The sequence below is a fragment of the Takifugu flavidus genome, chromosome 11, assembly GCF_003711565.1.
Source record: "Takifugu flavidus isolate HTHZ2018 chromosome 11, ASM371156v2, whole genome shotgun sequence".
Classification (NCBI taxonomy): domain Eukaryota; kingdom Metazoa; phylum Chordata; class Actinopteri; order Tetraodontiformes; family Tetraodontidae; genus Takifugu; species Takifugu flavidus.
The window spans coordinates 6,111,038-6,132,968 of NC_079530.1; positions in this window are offsets into that span (position 1 = coordinate 6,111,038).

Consider the following 21,931-nt stretch of genomic DNA (forward strand, 5'->3'; position numbering starts at 1 on the left):
AGTTTTTCTTCCAGAACCTGGGCCCAGAGAAGCTAGGGAGTGTTCTCAACAGAATTAGAACTTAATTGTAATAAATGTGTGATTTGTAAATATTAGGAAGATTCAGGTTCTTAACAAAAACCAGTATTTTTAAAAAAAGAAATACTTGCAGATCTTTGTGCGATTTGTTAGTTTAACAGTGTTTACAAGAAAAAAACAAACAGTCCATAATAGTCAAGCAGTTTGTTTGTTTGGTTCTCCTTTCATTTCATCCTATACTCTTTTAGAATAAAACTGCACGCTTGCACAGTTAACATTTCAAACTAAATAAAGGCATACGAGCACGCACCCCCAGTCAGACATGAGATGCTTTCAATGGTTCATATTTTGTATTTTATTTTAGGCCTTAAAAATGCCATCTTTATCAGTTTAGCATATGGGGCTATTTCAGTTACCACTGCATCGAGCGATCATCCATCATTCCATTCTGATGAGTTAACAGCCGTTTTGTTTATTTTAAACCCTCCTTTTATCACACCCATTTTACTTCCTGTGGACTGTGCTGACTGACATCTCTTAATCTCTAAATATGTTGGTCCACCCACATTTAAATGCTTAAAGTATCAAAGTCCTTATAAAATATTAAACTGCTCCAGGAATTTCTTGGCATTTTGAAAAGGTTCTCACATGGCAGCCAGATATGACTCATACTTATTTATTCACTAGCTTTGGTTCCAATAAATTGGGATGGTCTGGTGTTTTATTAAAGCGGCAGTTTGTGACTTTATGAAATGCAGATAAACTGCAGTGCATTCAAACAAACAGGAATTGCATGCTTGCAACATGCTTGTGTATCAATAATTCCTGTCTGTCAACATTCTTCCTCCTCCTGGGTTTGCAAACATGCCAACCATGAAGAGCATGTTGTATCTATACCAGGAAGATAATCGGGCATCCGGTGTTGCTTTTCTGATAGCGTATATGGTATACTGGAAATGTGCACTGGCTCCATCTGACACACATTCTTAGCAAACATTTCAGGGAAATGTCACATGGAATTTGAAAAAAAGAAAACAAAACTGGATGTCCTGGACAGACAGGAACAGCCACAGCCTCTGGGTGTTGCTGATCAAAGTGTTGGTTTTAAACACCCCGGTGTTACTTAAGGTTATTCAAACTTTAAAACCATTCCTGCTCCAATCTTAAGGCTGTGTGCTATAAGATATACAGGGAATTTCAGCAAAGGCAACACTTTTTATGAGGAAAGTAAGGCCTCTTGCTGACGAGGAGACTGTCAAAAGCCCTTTAATAACTGCTGCTCTTAAGTGGATCCAGGTTATTTATGCTTGTTTGTATACTAAGAACTCCATGCAGTATGTATAGATGATGCGTCTGGATGCCTGGCTGCAACAAGGGTCTGAGATTAAAAAGGGAAATCAATGAGGAACCAAAGATAAGAGTTGGAATTAAACTTAACCAGCACTGGCTTTATCTTGTCCTCATTAGACTTTATTTGCCTTCTATGTTAAACTACCAGCCGGTTAACATTCTTTTCGAAAGTCTTTTTCCTGTTTTTAGGCTGATTTTCCCCAGAAAAAAGGCGGAATGTCTGTGAAAGTCGTCAACACACAAAAATGTAGTGAAGAAGCAATCCAAGTAAAGCTGGACTGCAGTGAAATCCTCACGTCAATGACCAAAGCTGACGTGTCCTGATACACTAGGAGTACAAGGTCAGTCTGGATTTTTGTCCTCCAGTTTTCCACAGATGCTGCAGCTACTCAGAAGGTTAACAGCTGCAGTCTTCATTTGAACTTAAAATGAGTGGAGTGTTTCAAAAGATAATAAAGAATTACAGCGCCTGAGGGCCTCTGCCACTCTCATCCCAGTCATTACCAGGAACAACCTTAGATGGTTGGTAATAGCTAAATCCTCTTTTTATGATGGTAAAAACCTTAATACTGTGGCACATATTAGCATGTCTAATTTCTTGAAATATTTTGAATTTTTCTTGCCTGCAGACATTTTACTTTCTTCCAGATTCGTAAACGTTTCATGCAAACCTAATTTTCTCTCCATCTTTGTTACAGCAGTAGACGTTTGCTCCTCTGACATAATGCTGCTATAAAGCCCAAGAAACCAAAGAAATAAAAAAAATAACCACTCCGCCTTCACTCCTCTCGAAATAGAGGAAGATCGTCTCCTGCCATCGAAGCTGCATTCTATTTGAACTATATTCTGCTTTTGATTATAATTCTCCAGAGTGGATGATTGGAAAATGATGTGGAGGGTGTTTCTGTTCCAGACGTCTGTCGCTGAAACTCGTGTTGGGAAACCTTGAATCACCAGACTGTCTGCATTGAGCGTTTAGTGAAAACAATCATTTTGTGTTTGTTATGGCAATAGGGCTAAAGTTTAAGAGGTGGTGGTGGTGGTGGTGGTGGTGGGGGGGTACCCCTGCCCCTGCCCCTTCCTCTTACCTTTCCAATTTCCTGATGTAAAACTCTCCAGTCTGCTTCAATAATTGTCCCATTTTTGTCCTTGACAAGGTGGGGCCTCTTAGTGGCTATTCATTGTTGCATCCCATAAATAAACAGGGAATGGACATTTTGCATTATGAAGAAGGATTTTTCTTTTCATAATACAACATATGTGGCAACAATGTGACACGTTGTTGCCGTAAGATGTTTGTAATCTTGAAATGGTGACATGTCCTGACTTCCCTTTATGTCTTTTGCAAGGGTCATTGTGGTTCATTAAATCCAAGACTCCAGCTCTCCTGCCCCCCCCCCCCCCATATTCTTCCCCTTAAAAATGCCTGAATCATCACTTTGGTTTTGTCCTCCAACTGTTCGGAACAGCTCACATCTCCTTTGGGGAACTTATTCAAAGTTGAGTGACACGAGCTGCCTGAAGTCACTGTTGGTTTCTGGCTAAAACTTCTGCTTTTAAACCATTTTTACTTCTGTGCTCATTGGGTCTATTCAAAATTCCCTTCTCATCCCCACAGCAAGCCTGTGCGTCTGATTATTATCGACACTATTACTTTGGTATTTCCTGTTGGGTGAAAAATATCAGGCTCAGCCTCAGCTGCAGTTTTCTGTAGACTCTAACCCAGTGTTATGACACTAACATGTTACTCTCAGGTCTTGTTAATGGTGGTCACTTCATCGATGGATCAACGTGTTGTTATGGCCACACACGTGATTAGAGTGGGACGCCATCCGAAAATCTGCTGAATCAATCATCAGGTGGTCTACACAAGAATTTGAGGTTTTTAACCAAACTTTTCACTCTGCTTGGATTCCATTGGGAATAAAATGGAATGTGATCTATGACTGGAAGGTTCGTCCTTGGTAAGGTCAAGAGTGCGTGAGCGCATGAGCCGTTGTTAAATGAATGGAGGCGCAGCAGGGAGGGAAGGAGGGGCAGGAGGTGGGTGTGACAAGTACAAAAATGTATCGCACTGCCAGTCTTTCGGTTCCCTCAAGATGAATGGTGGAGCTTCAGAGGACAAGTATGCCTCAACAGTTAAAGTCAGTGGACGAAGACGCGCACGTCGGGCGCCGCGATAAGGACGAATTTGGGAGAAAGTTCCAAAGTGAAAGAAAGTCTCTCAGGTCAAATAGTTGAAGATGCGCTCACCAACTTTTGGCTGAGCTCAACCAGGGAAGGACGGGAAGTCCGCGACAATGAAGTGGTAAGTTAACATTATATTAATAATTAATTCTGAATAATTCTGAATTAGGACTAAAAGTGACGAAGATGAACCGCTGCGCTCTCATTAAGGAAAGCGGACTGTTGGGGTGATCAAACTTAATTTTGACGCATTCAGACACACGAATTTCACCTTTTGAGGGGGAGATTTAGTCACCATATAACTGATAATCAGTGTGAAAAGTCCAGAAGTATTTCAGGGCCGAGCAGCGCGCACTTGTGCGTAATGGGCGGATTTCGTAAAGATAGGAAGTATGCGGTATCAAACCCAGATAGTAACCTGGTCTTCCTCTTCCTTTTGTACAGAAGTTATTGAATGACACGACCAGCAATGCTTTAATATGACCGGTTCCGCCTTTTTTTTCCAGTCTCTGGGAGTTTTGCGCGCACAGCATTCCCATCCCACAGAAATGATCCCCTGACTGAGGGCTCAACTTCTTAATGCTTGAGGTTTGGCAACTGCGCGTCGGTCCCATGTACTAAAATGCAGGGGGCGTCTCTTAACTCCCGAAATACTGCAGTCACGCGCGCACAGGTGGGTTTGAAGGGTGTTTCTGTCCAGTAGTTGTGGAACATGATTCATTCTTTTTGCAACCACAAATTAAGAAATTTGTCTGCATCTAAGAGAGAGAAGAATAACAAACAAGGGTTTTTTTTATGTCAAACTGTTTAAAGTGTGACTTGAATCAATCATGGATGAGTGGATCAAGGAAAGTTCTCCTGACTTGAACTCATAGCAGCAGTTTTTCAGTCAGATTTTTCTTTTTTCCCGCACAGTGAGGGGCAGAGAGAGTTTCATGATGAGTGGCGGGGGGGTTTCCCTACATCCTGTTTCCTCCATTCATGCTGCTGAAAGATTAATAAGTCAAAGATCTGTCAGCCCAAATATGAAGTGGATGGTTCGTGGTTGATTGAGACCTTCAGTGTGTGTGTCTGTGTGTGTCTGTGTGTGTGTGTGTGAGAAAGTACAGTGAAATGAAACTAATTTTGGAGGTTTACACAACTGTAATTTAATAGCAGCTTGTTCTTTGAGCTTGTGACTGCAAATGTGAGCGTGAGTAAGAAAGAGAGAGAACCAAAGTGATAAAAGTCAGCAGCTCATTCACTTCCTCATTGGGTTTCCTTGTGACCCAGGCAGCACAAGCTTCCTTTGTCATCTGCACCCTTTTGCATCTCTTCAGCCTGATTTGTGCAGGATGTGCAACTGCTGCTACCTGATGTCATAAAAATATTTTTAGCAGTGATCCGACCCGCGGCCTGACGACAAAGGTTCTCAGAGAAACTGGCCTGCTTGATGTAGATGTGACTGAATGCGGGGGATAAACCTGCGGGATAAAGTCACCGGGGTGAGATGAATCACATTGTGGTTATTACAGCAGTAAACAGTATTTTCCCCTTGATAGCTTTTATAATTAGCAGCAGAACTGTGAGTCTGGGCTGTGTGTGGCAACAACAGCATTCAGGAACTGCATGATTATGGGTTCCTTTGTGTGCAGTGTCTATAGATAAACTTGAGGAAATAAACATAAGGGGCATTGCTATGGTGATACAGAGGCAGACGGAATCATCGGCCCCTGCCAAAACTCCTTGAGTTTGTCTTCCAATGTGACAGCAGATTATGTCGCCCAGCACCGGTAACCATGCAACCAGCAGCTCAGTTTCAGTCCATTTTCCCTCCAACACACAGGATGAGCCTGCAGTCGGGACAGGCAGCTTCAGTTCCGCGCAGATGCAAACCACCAAAGGCTCATTCAAATAAAAGGGATGCGTGTGTGCACAGGCGTCTCTTTCATCACACAGGCACTAAAATGATGTCGTCATCCAAGCACGATAAAGATCTCCCACCACAGTGTGGCACTAAATAATAGTCAGAAAACTCCAACATGCCTTCCATCTCTCTGCATTCGAAGAGGAACCACGTGCTTCTGTGCACCACTCTTTTATTCACATTTGATGACGTTACACAGGATCTCGGCTCTCCTTCCTCTTTTTTTAAATAATGTGCGGCTCCACTGCTCTCAGCAGCAGTTTCTGTTCACAGTTTAAGGGTCTCTTCAACGTTTTACATGACTGAGAAAATGGAGGAAAGCTTTTGATCCTCACACATGCAAGAGATGCAAACAGCTTTTATCTGAGTGATTTCTGTGGAATGCTCAAGCTGAGCTTTCAGCAGCATTCCTCTCTTATCACTGGCTTTCAAATTGTTGCTTTGGGACTGATACAACAGAGTTTAGTGTCTTCTCAGTTTTTTATGAAGGTGTTTGACTGCAGAGAACATGAACATCACAGCTATTGCTGCCAGAAGAGCCACATGCTGCAGGACTTTCCTTTTTGTGACCTTGGCGCGACATTCCAGCAGTTCCCGTTGAAACTTCGGGACATCCCAGAATACTCAGTGTGTCCTCACTGGATCAGCATTCTCCTGTGTTTCTGGCATGTGCTGTAAATCTTGTGCATTGGTCAATGAAGCGATGAGGAAGCAGTTTCTCTCAGTTCTGCTTAAGAAAGTGAAGTGACAACAGGAACTGGAGCTTTGCTGATTTTCTCATCCTAACTTTACACAGAATGCTGCTATCAGCTCTGAATGTAAGCCTCTCTCTATCACACACACACACACACACACACACACACACACACACACACACACACACTGAACTGGCCGTTTGTAGGTAGGGCTATATTTGCAGTTATTTCTCCTGGTTTCCAGTATGGTGTGGTCTCATCGTGTTGTTAAGATGACAGTTATTTTGCACAGCAGTCACTGTGGGGTTAACTGCCTCATAATGTGTAGTGGGTGCATTGTACAGTGTCACTGTGGGGTTTTTAGTCATAGCTACTGGTTTCCAGTAAAGCAACGCAACCAGTGGCTTCACTTTAGAGGAAGTGGTGGCGACAAAGCCCTAAACACGCGCCCTCTTCTTATCTTTTCATTTTCATCAGTTTTTATTTTTTGGCTCATTTGCGCTTCATCTGCTGCTTATTTCATCTCAGTGATGTTCCAGTTTTAGCTGTGAACAAACAGGAATTTAACAAAGGTCAGTGGTTGCCACACAAAAATGAGAGCTGATTAGATTAGATTACATCTGAGTCACCTAGGTGTCCTAACCACACATGTGCAAATATTCAAAATGGGAAAGAATCTAACCTTTACTTAGTTTTGAATGGAGCTTTTTTGCTCCATATAATATTGTTTGTAAATAATTTAGATTAAATGTATTTTTTTATAACGGTCTGCAAAATTCTGAGGCTCATGTAGCAATCTGTCACTGTACTCCGGCTTATACTGCCACCCAGTGGCCAATATTAGTCATAATTGGAGAATGCGTTAAAAAGTAAAATTAAATATATAAATCCTTATCTGAAATTTGGACAGAGGGGCTCCTAGACACTGAATTTAAATTATATACGTGTAATTTCATTATATAGGTGTAAAATCATGGGTTTGAAGAAAAACACGAGTTGGTTAAAATGCAACATATCGACTAATATAGATCCTAGAATAATCTGTAGCAATCTTTATAGGCAGGGCATGCTCAGGCTATAATCCTGGAAGAAAGAACCCGTATTTAGCAATGTGTTTAGCATGCTCATATATAAGAAATGCACAAAAGCAACATTTAAAGTAAATATTTGTAGGATGAGGTTGTCTGTGTAGATTCTCAATCATCCAGGTCATCGTTATCCAAGGTAGTTTTCTCTGTCAACTGGACTGTGTTTCTTCTCTTTGAAGACGTTTCGCCTTCTATCCAGAAGGCTTCTTCACCTAAGGTGAACGACCCTACCAACGACCCTGCCAACGACTCTCGGGTGACCACTCAGATCATTAACATGCCAATGGTCCACGGGGGCTATATTTTCAAGCTCGGCCCCCAGCGAGTTCAGAACTGAAGAAGCCTTCTGGGTAGAAGGCGAAACTTCAAGGAGAAGAAACACAGTCCAGTTGACAGAGAGAACTACCTCGGATAGGATTAGGGTTGTTCTCAAACCTACCAACAGGGGGCGATGTAAACAAAATAATCCCCATCAGCTGACTTCAATTGTCATGGCAACAACCAGTTTCATTAAGACTGACGTTGACAGATGTTTCATCATTGAACTGATGTTTATTGATGTCCTAGCTGTGCATTTTTATGATTTTTTTCCCCCTGTACTGGGGATTCATTTCATTCACCACATTTCATTTCTAACTGGGGAGGCTGTGGGTCTCTTTCGATATCTTATCTTATCTATGGCACAGACCAATGATCGGTACCACTATGGGGTGCAAAAGAGTCTGGTCTGTCCTTTGCTCCCTGTTCTTCTGTTGACAAGACAGTTGGATGAATAAATGTGAGAGCTCATAATCTTTTGTCTATGAAATGATGAAAGGATGTAATACACAATTTTTGGAATAAACAGATGACTAGTTTATTTTGCCCACAAAATGCCATTGAGGCAAATTAGCTTTTCAAATCTAAAATAATAACCAAAGACCCCTCCGAATCTGTTCAAATAACAATCGGGTGATAAAGACGGCAGGGCACAAAAGCCCTAGTGGTGGAGACCACCAGGAGACCACTGGTCAGTGCCAGACCACAGAATCCCCCCCCCCCCCCCCCCGCTAATCTGCTGCTTCCTTTAAACTCTCAGAGGGCTAATGGATCGGAAGGGTATTAGGCAGCAAACTCTGACACAACAATGGAGAGAATGATGAGAAATATTGAGGTTTCATTTCACACAGGGCAAAAGAGATGTTGCCTTTTAGGGTCAATACACCACATATTTTTTCTGAATTTAATGTGATGTGTTTAAAAAAATCAAGCAGCATTTTTGGGGAGCCTTGACACAGTTTCTTCAGAGCCGGGGGGACGGCGGGGGGGCATCAGCAGACCCTGTGGTCTCCATTTCTCTTACGCACAACCGTCCAGGCTACCCATGTCTGGAAATATGCGCTCGTCTCCCAAACCCACCTCCTCCCTGTCTGGGTGCTAATCAGCAACACAATAGCGTCTCGGAGAAGCATCAAAGTGGGGTGGTGAGTCAGATCTCCTGACACCCCTGACTCACGACACCAGACTGATGTGCTCTGGGTGTGTGGGTTTGTGTGTGATTGTGTGGGTTTGTGCGTGTGTGATTTTTTTAAAAAAAAAAGATACGTTATATAGGGTTATCTTCATGTTTTTTTTAAATGTGACGTCATCATTGTTGCAACTTACACTGTGTGTGGTTTCCACATAAACGCTGAAAACACAGAGGAGGTGTGTTCGTTGTGATATCACCTGTAACGAGCTCTCACTTACTCATCTGTTGACTCGATCCACCCACGACGGGCACTTGGTTGAAAGAACACTACTTAGTTTTGCTTTCGTAGGTGCTGGATATAAAGAGAGGGAATAACGTCCAAAAAATACCTGATCTTTTCACCACATTTCACACTTCTCAACTACAGCACATCACCAGGGCTCCGTCTTAAAAGCTTCTGTCTTGTTTGAAGTGTCAGAAAAAGCTTGTTGGTGCTGAAGTCGCTTGGTTCCCGAGATGTTTGTCCTAAATGGTTATTTCTGTTACTGGTGTCCAGAAGAGAATGCTCTCCACATGCCAGTGATGGAGGTGAAGATGATCTTTTGGAAGGGTGAAGGCCAGAAGAGCATTGATGCCGAGGTGAAAGGAGGGAGGTGGGTTGCTGAGTCAGCAGGACGAGAGACGGGAAGAACACTTGAAGTTGACATGTGATTGATAAAAGGGGAGCACGCATGATAGTGGCTTGATGACTTCCAGCTTGCTTTATTACCTGAACTCATCTGGCGAATCTTTTGGTCTGTAGATACACAATCACTGGCTTCAGATTCGCCCGGCAGGATCACAGGCGTGTGCATGAATCTGCCTCTTTACTCTGAATTTGATGACACATTTCTGAACGTCTCAGTCGGTGTTTGTCAAGTAGAGCGTGGAGATGTTTCCTGAGCTCCCATGTAAAAAGATCAAAGCCAAAGAGCAAAGCATCAAAGCAAAACTGCTGCATTCAGCTGAAATTCTAGTCACCACAGCCGAAATACCGTGATGGCATCATTCCGGCGAACAAAATCAGGCTTTTTATCTAAAATACAAAGGTAAATGCCGTATCATGGTTTTCTCATGGTGCCATTTCTTACACATGACATGACAAACTGTATTTGTGTTACAATTTAACAGTTTGACATGCTGCATGGCATTTTGTCTTTTTTTAGACGTAGGTCTTCTAACCTTTCTGTGCTAATCAGCTTTCTTTAGGTTCTTGTAAATTCTGACCCACGGAAGACTTAAAATCATCCTTCAGAATTCACTAATTACAGCACGGTGCTGAACAATGAGATGATATGTTTAAACACTTTGTGACCATGCTGGGATTCAATGGTGAACTGTAAGGGTGACTTTTTGCATGGTTGCCATGGAGAATGGTAGGCCAAGGCCGAAGCCGAGACCTCAGTGTAGACGCACAAGTGAAGAGAGGCTGCCTGTTAATTCTCGGAAAAGCCTTTTTTCTTCTTATTTTAGACCTTGTGGTTTCTCTCCTCACACACATCTGGAGGTCACCACGTTGGTCTCGGCCACGCCCACTCCCATGCGTATTTGTGCGTCTGCTTGTGTGCTTGCCTCAGAAAAGTTGGCCACTCATTAGTAAAGAGTTCTTAGAGGAAGCGGTGGTTAGAGATGACTCAGCCCGACCCTGCAGTGCATTCCACCTCTCCTCTGCCTCGGCGCTCTCCTCCCTCCGTCATCTGCTCCCTTACTGCATTCTACTCATTCTTCTTTACTCTGCCTCTTTATTTCTCTCTGGTCTTCCTCTCAATCACTCTTCCATCCTTTCTCCTTTCATCCTTTCTTCAGAATGCTGTGTGTGAGAGGATGTGTGTGTGTGTGTTTGAGAGAGAGGGTAGGAGACCCAACAATGTGTGTAGGAAGATACTGTAACGAGCTTCAGAGTGATTAAAACATTCCTTCTCTCTTTTTTCCTCCCTCCCCCTCTCTCTCTCTCTCTTTCAGTTTGCTGCAAAGGCTCTCTGATAAAGAAGAGAATGAAGTTTGACAGACGGGTGAGTAACACTGACTAAAAACTTCAATCTACGGACTAAAATGTGGCTTTTTTCTCTTTGGGGCTGTTGTGTTATTATAAGGAAAAAAGACTTTTAGAGCCAGACACAAGCATTTGGATTAGATGTGTCTCATGATTTCTTGTAGCTACTTTCTCATTTCATTCATCTGAAGTCCACAAAAACAGGCGGCGGATCTCCATTTTGTGTAAACGGATCCTCTTTGAGGAACATTTCTGGGTTATTTCCTGGCGGCTGTGAAAGCGACGTGATAAAAACTGCTCATAAATGCCAAAATAGTCACCAGTCACCATTCCTGGTGGATAGTAGTTAAATTTGACTTCTCAGACGCTTGTGAAGCCATCGGTCTGGGTGATGCGCTCGCTGCGCCACTGCTGTAGCGCGGCTGTAGCGCACTATCGTGATGCAGAAAGGTGGTCTGTTGTTTTTCAGCTGTCACCTTAGATGTAATGACTGTGACACATCTCTGCTTCCTCCCATTGCTAGTAAGAGTGACGCTGTCTTTCAATTCAATCCATAGAAACAAACGCACAAAACTCTTTGGTCTCATTCAGCTTGTTGATGCAGTGGGATGCTTAGTGTTCTGTACTGGTTCCCACCACCAGGGGGCGAACTAGGTGGCATGGAACTTTTATGTCACATGCTAGCATGGTGGTGAGCGGCTAATTTACTTTTTCAAACTCTACTCTACTCTACGATCTACAGTAGTTTTGGTTTAATTTCTGGGTGTAGGAGGCAGCTCTCCCTGAGCTAACGAGAGGCCCTTCCTCAGACCCCCCCCCCCTCAGCAGGGATCTATGGGTTTTCTGAACAGGTTCTCCGCCCCCCTTCCCCACCTTTCTTTCCTGTAAATTAAAACCCCACAACCGTAATGCACATCTGTTATTGTGAAAATGATATTTGGTTCGTTCACTGCGCCACTTAAATCTGTAATACCGCTTTCAGTCATTCGCTTTACAAACTGTTCATACCGATGTGTTTTTGGTCTCTGGTTGTTTCTAGGTTTAAATGAAGGCACACACACACACACACACACACACACACACATCCGTGCCAGCACTGTTCCATCATGGCCCCCCTTTACAGTAAATCTACCATTGTGTTGTTTGTGGGCTTGGACCAAGTGATGCAGTTAGTTTTGGTATCGTCTCCGTGGCGATGCATTTCCAGCCCTGACAGAGACCGAGAGCAGTGCAGCATGGGTAGGTGTGGGAGGGCTGTGCCAGAGATGACTCAGCTTATTGTTGCCGGGTAGAGAATAACCAAACACACCCCCGCCACCAAGTTTAAAAATGACGCTCGTGCAGCTGCTCGTTTTAGATTCAATCTGATTACAGGTCACATGTTGGTAAAATACAGATGTTTTCAGCAGCCATCTTGCCTCCGCTGGAAATCCAACCTAGATCTGCACGTCCCTTTGTAGTAGTACTATAGTACTTCTACTGCTACTACTCTTACTACTACTACTGTTACTACTACTGCTACTGTTACTACTACTGCTACTGTTACTACTACTGCTACTGCCTCTACTACTGCTACTGCCTCTGCTACTACTACTACTCTTACTGCTACTACTACTGTTACTACTACTGCTACTGCCTCTACTACTGCTACTGCTGCTACTATTACTGCTACGGCTACTCCTATGACTGGTACTACTGCTACTGCCTATACTACTATTACTACTCTTACTGCTACTACTACTGTTACTACTACTGCTACTGCCTCTACTACTGCTACTGCCTCTACTACTACTACTACTCTTACTGCTACTACTACTGTTACTACTACTGCTACTGCCTCTACTACTGCTACTGCCTCTGCTACTACTACTACTCTTACTGCTACTACTACTGTTACCACTACTGCTACTGCCTCTACTACTGCTACTGCCTCTGCTACTACTACTACTCTTACTGCTACTACTACTGTTACTACTACTGCTACTGCCTCTACTACTGCTACTGCTGCTACTATTACTGCTATGGCTACTCCTATGACTGGTGCTACTGCTACTGCTATTACTGTAACTGCTACTACTACTACTACTGCTACTGCTACTGCTACTGCTACTGCTACTGCTACCGCTACTACTACTATTGCTACTGCGGCTACTATTACTGCTAGTGCTACTACTACTACTATTGCTACTGCGGCTACTATTACTCCTACTGCTACTACTACTATTGCTACTGCGGCTACTACTACTACTGCTACTGCTATTACTACTATTGCTACTGCGGCTACTACTACTGCTACTGCTATTACTACTATTGCTACTGCGGCTACTACTACTACTGCTACTGCGGCTACTACTACTGCTACTGCTATTACTACTATTGCTACTGCGGCTACTACTACTGCTACTGCGGCTACTACTACTGCTACTGCTATTACTACTATTGCTACTGCGGCTACTATTACTGCTACTACTACTCCTATGACTGGTGCTACTGCTACTGCTATTACTGTAACTGCTACTACTACTACTACTACTACTACTGCTACTGCTACTGCTACTGCTACTGCTACTGCTACTGCTACTGCTACTATTGCTACTGCGGCTACTATTACTGCTACTACTACTCCTATGACTGCTGCTACTGCTACTTCTAGTCTATTAATAATAAGTATAATATCCATAATAATAGTAACAATAGAACCAATAATAATAATAATAATAATAATAGCAATATTGATAATGATGAAAAAGCCCCAAATCTCAGATTAAGTTCTAATTCTGTCAAAACGTGAAGTTTAACTCACTGAATCACTGTAGAAGATCTTGTTTCACTGGTGTTTGTCTGGTTTAAGGTGGTCAAAACCTTCCAGATATTCCAGGCACGTGTCCCTGAGATTAAAAGTCAACACCAGGCAGTCAGTTTAACTATATAAAATATTGATTCTCCATCAGTGACTGGCTGTCCTGTCCCATCCCATCCCATCCTGTCCTCTTCTGTCCTCTTCTGTCCTCTTCTCCCATCCTCTTAATGCCAAATCAGCTTCTGTCCCTATGACATCATTTCTCATCACAAATGTGGGAGTAAAGGATCAGATTGAGTCACTTTGGGGCAGAATTCCCTCCAGAGACGATCACATGTATGAGTGTTTGGTTGTAGCTTGGTGTTAATTTGAATCAGAGTACCGTAGTTCTGGTGTGTGCAGCTCCACGTGCGCTCTGCAGAGACGAGCAGAACTGAGTGAGTGGACGTTTGGCAAAAGGAAGCTGCTGAGCTGGCGGCAGATGTGGACAGATTCTTCTTTTTGCAGGTTACATGGTCAAACATAAGATGGATAGTGCTACTTTATAACTGTACCAGCCAGGAAATCTTTCTTTTTAATGAAGTAGTTGCAGTTTTTCTAGCATATAAATGAGTTTGGAGACACGACGCTGTGAAATCTGACTAAATCTGGCAAATTTGGGGTTTTGTGAACCTGTGATAGCACCCCATCTGTGTGCATGTTGTCATGAGTCAGAGGGCAGGACCAAATGGATAAATGTCACAGCTGAATATCCTGTCTCAGTAAAAACGGTAGTAGGTCACTAGTGTGCGCAGGCGTGTGTGACCTGTTATCTCTGTACGCATCATCGGCTGGTGTGAGATAACAGTAAATGTGTAAGAACACCACCACGTCCAAAAATGACTTACTTGCAGAGACAGAGATGAATTGGTTTAATATTATATCTGGTATTTTCAATTTTGTGTTCCTGGAAAAGAAGTACGGCGAATAACAGCAAAAACTTTGACAGACTCTAAAACTTAAGGACTGCAACTATATTGTAAAGTGTCTCAACCCGGAAATATTTCCTTGGTTTACATCAGATCACACCATTTAACGCTTGCACCAAATACAGCCAGGAAGAAAAAAGGGCAGCGGATTTTTTCGCACAGCTCTCCCGGCAGAGCTTTACCTCTTTCCTTCCTTAAATAAACTTTATTCACATGGAATTATTATCTATTTTTATTAGTCAACAGGTGCCAAGTTGTGTGTTTTCTGTTCTTATGGCCAGTGTCCTCTGTCTCTTCTGACACAGTCTCGTGATATACAAATGCGTTTCTTGATATGCAAATGTTATTTAGGAGCCAGTGAAAATCGGGTTGCTTTGTAGACAGGTTATCTTTTAAAATTCCATCCTATGCACATTTATAGTTGAGCTTTGTGACATGTTGTCTCATACCTCTCTGGAGCTCAAACTGCTAACGGAGAGAAACAATTGGTTTGAGGTGCCTGTTCCCACCGTGAACTCGGTTCGGTGTGTGTGTGTGGGTGTGAGTGTGTGTGTGTGTGTGTGTGTGTGGGTGGGTGTGGGTGTGGGTGTGGGTGTGGGTTTGAGTGAGTGTGTGAGTGAGTGTGCATGTGTGTCATATACTTTGGCTAAGGTGACAAGGTAGTTGTAGTTTGCTTTTCCTGCCACAAGGTGGCAGCATCTTCTCGCAGAAAGCAGCCGCTCTTGACCTGAAAACTCTCCGTCATCTGAGGGTTAAAGCACAATTTCGACTGACAAATATATTTGATCGCTGGCATCCTACCAACAATCAGCTTTTGTCCTTTAGGTTTTATCTAAATCCAGGCCCTTCTTTGACACTATATGCTACAAAAAAAACAGACAAAAAACCCAACAAGATTGTTGAGTTTCACAATTCAAAAGGAGAAAAAAAACCGTTTTCTCTTGTTGATTTGTGCTGGTGGATCTTTTGGTGGAAATTCTACCACACGAAAGTAAATATTTCGTGTCATGCGTTTCCAACGTTTGAGTGAGCAAGTTTCGATCAACAATGCTGGTAGTAAAGACGTGTGAGAAATTTTGACGGGACGCTGTTGGATCACGGTAATTCTCTGTGAATAGCAACATTTACCGATTTATCAAACCTACAAGTCTACTCTCAAACATTTCAGGACGGTTTATTATTATTATTGTTATTATAATATTATAATTATTGTTGTTATTATTGTTATTATTATTATTATTAGTAGTAGTAGTAGAAAAATTAGAATTATTATTAATGTCATTGTTAATGTTAATAATAGTAATAATAATGGTAATAGTATAAAAATAAGAATAATAATCTTTGAGCTAGACTTTACGGGAACAACGTCGACAATCGCCTGTTCTGGGTGTGTAAAGAGTATATGTTCATGTTTTGAGGTCAGATTACGCAAAAATCAAAACGATATCTGATATTTTCCACCCCAAATCCCCAATATTGTCTTTGATTTCTTGCAGCGAGAAGACAAAATTCAAGTTGCATCTGCAGGAAAGCCTTCGAGGCCAGAGAAGAAGCAATCCTGGGGTCATAGATGGCCAGAACGATCAACTTTGGAGGCGTTTTACGCACGGACGCCCCCAACATTGACAATATTCGATACCGAAAGTTGGTTAAAGCAACGAGGAAACCGTGAAAAGCAGAAATAAATCCAATACATCTCTTTCTCGTGTTCTGTTCACACCCCAAGTCCATTGCCGTCTCCATTTCGGCGCACCGCGCGATTCTGCGTCGACATTTCAAAATAGTTTAAAACGGGTCCCTATGCTATCAGAACTGAACAAATTAAAAAAATGTTCGGATCAATAGTTACAGTAAAAGTGGGGAAACAAAGGCGTTGACTCTTATTTCGGCCATTCAGACAATCAAATGAGCAGCGACGGACTTTAGTTCTTATGCAAATCCAAATAAAGTGCTAATAACACATTAAAAAAAAAAAGATGCCACGGTTTCCTCTGTACATCAGGTGATACCGAGTCGGTCTCTTGACATATTTAGTCTCCTGGAGGCAACCAAACAGCAAGAAAGTCGCAATCTAAATGTCACGGGCCGATAAGCTTCCTGTGTGATGAGAAAGTAGACGTTTGACATTTGAAATTTGTTTTTCCTTCTCACACATTCTCGCACGTTGTGCAAGGATTCATGACTCAGGTGGACATGAGGTACAGACACGGGGGTGCAGAAACTAATCTAAAAAAAACCAAACCCTGCAAATTCTTGTTTTATTTAAAAGGTCGTAGAATTTCACAGTGAAAAGTCTCTGAAACTGCACATCGATTAAAAACGAACAAAAATGATTTTTATGTCATGTCTCAATCATCTCGAAGAAACTGCTGGTTAAATCCCCAAACTTGCTGCCCGCTGATGGAAATGAGCTCCGGCATTTGAAGTTAATTCACTTTGAACCTTGATATCTAAAGTTTCACATCTTTATTCTTGTGTGAGTGTGTTTGTGTGTTTCTGAGTCAACTGCGGTCGTGAGGAGGATAATATTCAGCCCGTGCGTGTCTCGCTTTAAGTCAGCAGAATGGATATTTGGGTTGTTGTGATGCTGAAATGTACTATAAAACTTTGGACCGACTTAGAAGAAAAGCGAAAAAGATGATTTCTTTACTCTCACGATGATGAAAATTTCCGTCGTCACATGAAATGTCGCTGCGTTTTTGTGAACTTTAATAAAGACAAATCTGTTCCACAGAATTCTCTTCACATCACTAGTGAGCTAAATAAGTATGTGTATTCGTGTAACCCTCATTTTGCACAATTTGATGTGAAAGTTCCGCAATTTGAAACTAATTTACGCGCTATTTCAATTCTAATTTCAGAGGCCCGAACGTTCACTGCTGATTAAGCTTCTCATGGTGGACTTGGTGCCTGCACCAAGATCAGGTGTTTACTGATCAAAGCCACATGATAAAGCTCTGTGGGCATCAAAGCTAAACAAGTGGAGCTGTGGTGGCTGTGAGGCGCTTTACTGGTGAGATTGTTGCGTTTATTTCTTCCACGAATACGTGGAAGATTCTCGTAACGCGCAGGTTGTCTAAACCTCAACAACACTGTAAAGGTTAATTGTTTACCTTGCGAGTCTGTCTGGAAAATGAATTCTGTTAATTAGAAATGTTTAGAAATACATTAGTGTTAAAATAGCGTTAAATATGAATAGTGTTTATTTCCTCTCGCGAGCCTTTTGGTGCTTTCTTCGCTATTTTTGCGCCTCACTTGTTCATTGCGCACTTTTCCCCCCGCAACGATGTCTGGCCTCGCCGGAAGTTTGTCTTTATAAAGGAGCAAACTAACCGTTTCATTGTTGTGCCATTTGCGCCCAGACAAGTTAGAGTTGAGTAAAGCGATTATTTGCAAATAGGGAAAACTGTAACGTGCCCAAGGGTGGACGCATGAAATGATGTTGTATTTTAATTCTGGAATAAATGTGAAAAAGGTGTGCGTGTTGGGGCGTTGACGGCCGACCACGTCACTCCCACGGCGTGTTTTCGCTCTGTCGCCTTTGGTCTAATTTTAAACCCCGTCATTTAAATGGAGGTGCAGATCTTATCTTGGGGGGTCGGTGCGGAGTGAAATGTTTGAGGAAATGAGGCGTGGATCCTGCTGCCTATATGGAAATGAGAGATTATTATCCTGAGGTCGTCCTGACGTCACGCGTCTCAAACCGGCATCTTCCTGCCTTATTTTCTATTAATCCTCTTCCCATAGATGCTAAAACCCCGAATCTTCAATTCGGTTCTGTTTTAAAGCACCGTACTTGCACCCAGACAAACCGCGAACCATGACAAGACTATAACTATTGTGGTTACTATGACAACGACAGGGCTGACGTATGTTTACCAGCTGCTGAGATGCAGAGTAAAATGGCCAATGCACCGAGTGGGACCAGAGCCAAGTGGATGATGGTCCTGCTCTGTTCATAGTTACTGGTAGATGTGGTCACCAGTTGGATGCATGTAGGTGTGTGTGTGTGTGTGTGTGTGTGTGTGTGTTTGGTTGACCAGGGTTTATGGTGTCACTGGCCCCACTGATCCTCCTCTCCTCCTGCGTGTGTGTGTGTTCAGGGATGGTTTTTAACTGCACATATTTGAATTTTTGTTGTTGTTTTACAAAGTTTAGGCCGGCCTTTTCGAAGTGGCTGGATAATGAACTGGACATAAATCCAACAAAGCCAATATAACGTTAGCCCAACGCATACGGCGGTCTGACTCTCCAGCAGTAATTAAAATGTCTGCAGTGGCAGCAACAACTACTGAGTGACTCATGTGCACGACCTTTGAACTTTAAAATGATGAAAAGAAGCTGATGTTCAGCACAGTTGCAACTAAATCGGCGACATCACAAAATTGTGAAAATAGAGTCAGGTGTGTGCGATGGCAGCGTTTTTCGCAGTCGCCAACCGGTGACACTTGTACAAAACTTTGCTGGTTTCCTTTGTCAGTCAGCAGAGAAATAATCTTCTACGTGCAACACATTAAGCCTGGGAACGGAGAATTTTGAGAATTCTGAGCCGTGTGAATATTGTTTGTTTGTTCCAAAATTGGCCATGCATGAGTGTTATTGTCACTGCAGAAGAAAGCATCAGGTGTCAGGAGTGTGTGGGCTCTGCAGATGGTATAAACACAATGTTAAATGTCAAAGTTGCCTCCCTTCAGAGATGCCGCTTTGAATAGTAAAAAAGCATGAAAACCACAAACCTTTTCTCAGTCTGGTTTTTCAGAAGTTGACAAAAATTGTTGTTTCACTGGCTAAATATGCTTTGAGCCAGGATGTGTTTCACACTCCCACAGCATAGGTCCACCCCTGTAGCTGTAACTGTCTATTTGAAATGTTGGAACCCCGTGTGGGGAGGCATTCTGCAAATTTCAGCATGTGTTGATCCACCACAGCTGACCTGCTTCTTATCTGATGCTGTATAAAGTTTAAAGCGGTACTTCAGACTTGCCCTGCTTATTTTTGCTCTGATTCAGCCCCATTCCTTTAGATATCTGCTAATGGTGTACGTACCATGAATAGCTGCTTTTATTTAGCTTCTTATTAGCATTTTAATCTAGCATCCATCGAGGCGAATTAGCTCTACAGGCCTATATTATGTTTGAACTAATGTAAAGTTACAAATAAGGACACACAGTTGTTGTTAATGAATAATGATTATGATCATAGTAATTATTATCATAATAATTATTTATTATCATTATATAGTAATGAGTTGTTTCTTTGTTTACTTGAAGAAACTAAAAGTAAATATGTGGGTGGCATTTATCCACATCTGAGTTGCAGAGACCTTTTGTGGCTCGACAGACCCACAGTGCAGTTTGCACTTATTTTTGCAACGGTATGAATTGAAAGAAAGTTTACTTTCTCCATGATAATTTTTTTTTTTAAAATTTAGCACTTTATTGATGCCGATCTCCCGTCTGAGCTGGACTCAGGTGAGAGGAACTAGCGACCGCTGATGCCGAAGGTTGTACTGAAACAGATTTAACCCCCTGAAAACCTAAACTGACCCAGCTGCAGATAGTTTCTCCATCCCGACTGCTCGAGAGTTACGTAATTTGACCCATCGCTGACCTCTTCAGTGGAAATGACTGGCCAAGATGGTCTGAGCCGACCCGGAGCAGGCGAGGACAACCCTGTTGCATTTCACAGAGGAATTTACATGAATTTACAAGTCAAACTTTTTTTTTCAAGTGTTCCCTTTCACTCAACCAGCTTTTTCCTGTGTAGTTATGTAGGTTCTTGTGCATCCTCCTCACCTAGATTTATATAATCTGTATAATCCAATATGCACCCCAAAGCAACATTCATCCACCATGATGCTTTGGGTTTGTGAGCAGGATCAAACCATTTCAGGTGGGAAGTGAAAGAGTTTTGATCCACACAGGCACCAGTAGGTAAAAGGTCCATGAATGTCCTTGAACAAAGTGGTTGTCCATTGTTGAAACACACAGATTTGTATCTTTTTTTAATGCTTCCGGTGTTTCTTGTTTGTGCATTTACAGTAAAACGGTCAGTGATCAGCGAGTGTTATTATAAGTGCTTCAATCTGGTTGAAGTAAGCTTAATCCCAAGGACAGACTATGAATCAGGTTTGTTGACATGTTCTCTCTGTGTAATATGTCTGAATCACCGCTGCTACATTCGTTTTTGAATGAAAACACCACTGACCTTCTGTGCATGGAAAAAAATATAATAATCACAAGATTCAGCCTCAGCCTCTTGCTTAATAGCTGTCGTATAAATAAAGGTGATCCGCTAGATCGGTTTATTAGCTGAACGTGGAGGTTTACATGTACATCCTGTGTGTGTGTTTGTGTTTGTGTCTGTCTGCTTGTGTGTATGTGTGTGTCTGTGTGCATACATATGATACTTCTCCCACTTGTGGTTGTCATGTCCCAGACTGTAGGAGGCTTGCAGTTTCTCACGCCATTGTGGGTAAATGTCTGCAACACACACACACACACACACACACACACACACACACACACACACACTCATTCGCAGTTCTGTGATAAATAACCCAATAAACAAACACTGAGTCCTTTCTCAGTTTACCTCCCACCTGATCAGATAAAATTTGTCTCATAGAAAACAAACTTAAATCTAAAAGCAAGATATTTTTGAATTGTTCTTCAGCCTTGTTTTCATTTGTTGTATTTATTTATAGTTTTGCATAAAATGCAAAATGAGTTGCACTGTTACGCTGAAGCGCGAGATGCTTTAGCTGCCGTGTTTCCTGGTATCAGTAGCTAAAGTGAGTGGATTTCGATGTAATACCAATGGTGGCCACTAGGTGACACTAAAACCCGAAGACTAACAATCTTCATTTCTCTCAACAAATTACTCAAAAGAACACTACAGATGTGGTTGGAAATTGGATGTTTCATTCTATGAACTGTAAAAAGACACTATAAAGAGCTTATTGGGATGGAAGGCTTCAACGTCGACCCCGCATTGCTGGTTTTAGACTTGGGTTGCAAAAGACATCACCAGGACAAAATGACCTTTTCCAGTCCAACCCAGTCCAACATGCTGGGAAATGTCAAGATAAGCTGGAATTCGGTGATCGTCACATGACATCTCAGGGAATCGGGGAATCGTTCAGGTGCAAGTGACAATATAAATTTCACAGACACACGAAAATAAATGCATCGAGGTGATTCATACTGCTGGTTGTATGTGGTGAAACAAGCTGGATTGTTTTTAGATCCTTCAGATTTTGCATATAGGAAGAGAGTGGGAGTCAGAGCAGAGCCACTCTAAAAGCTTCATTGCCCCTAGAAGCAGCAGGTGCTTTTGGTTTCTATAAGAGGATTTTGTTTAATGGCCTGTTCATCAAAGCCGGTCAGCCTGTGCACTTCAAGTGGACGTGGGAGCAGCAACTGTGAGGTGGTGTTG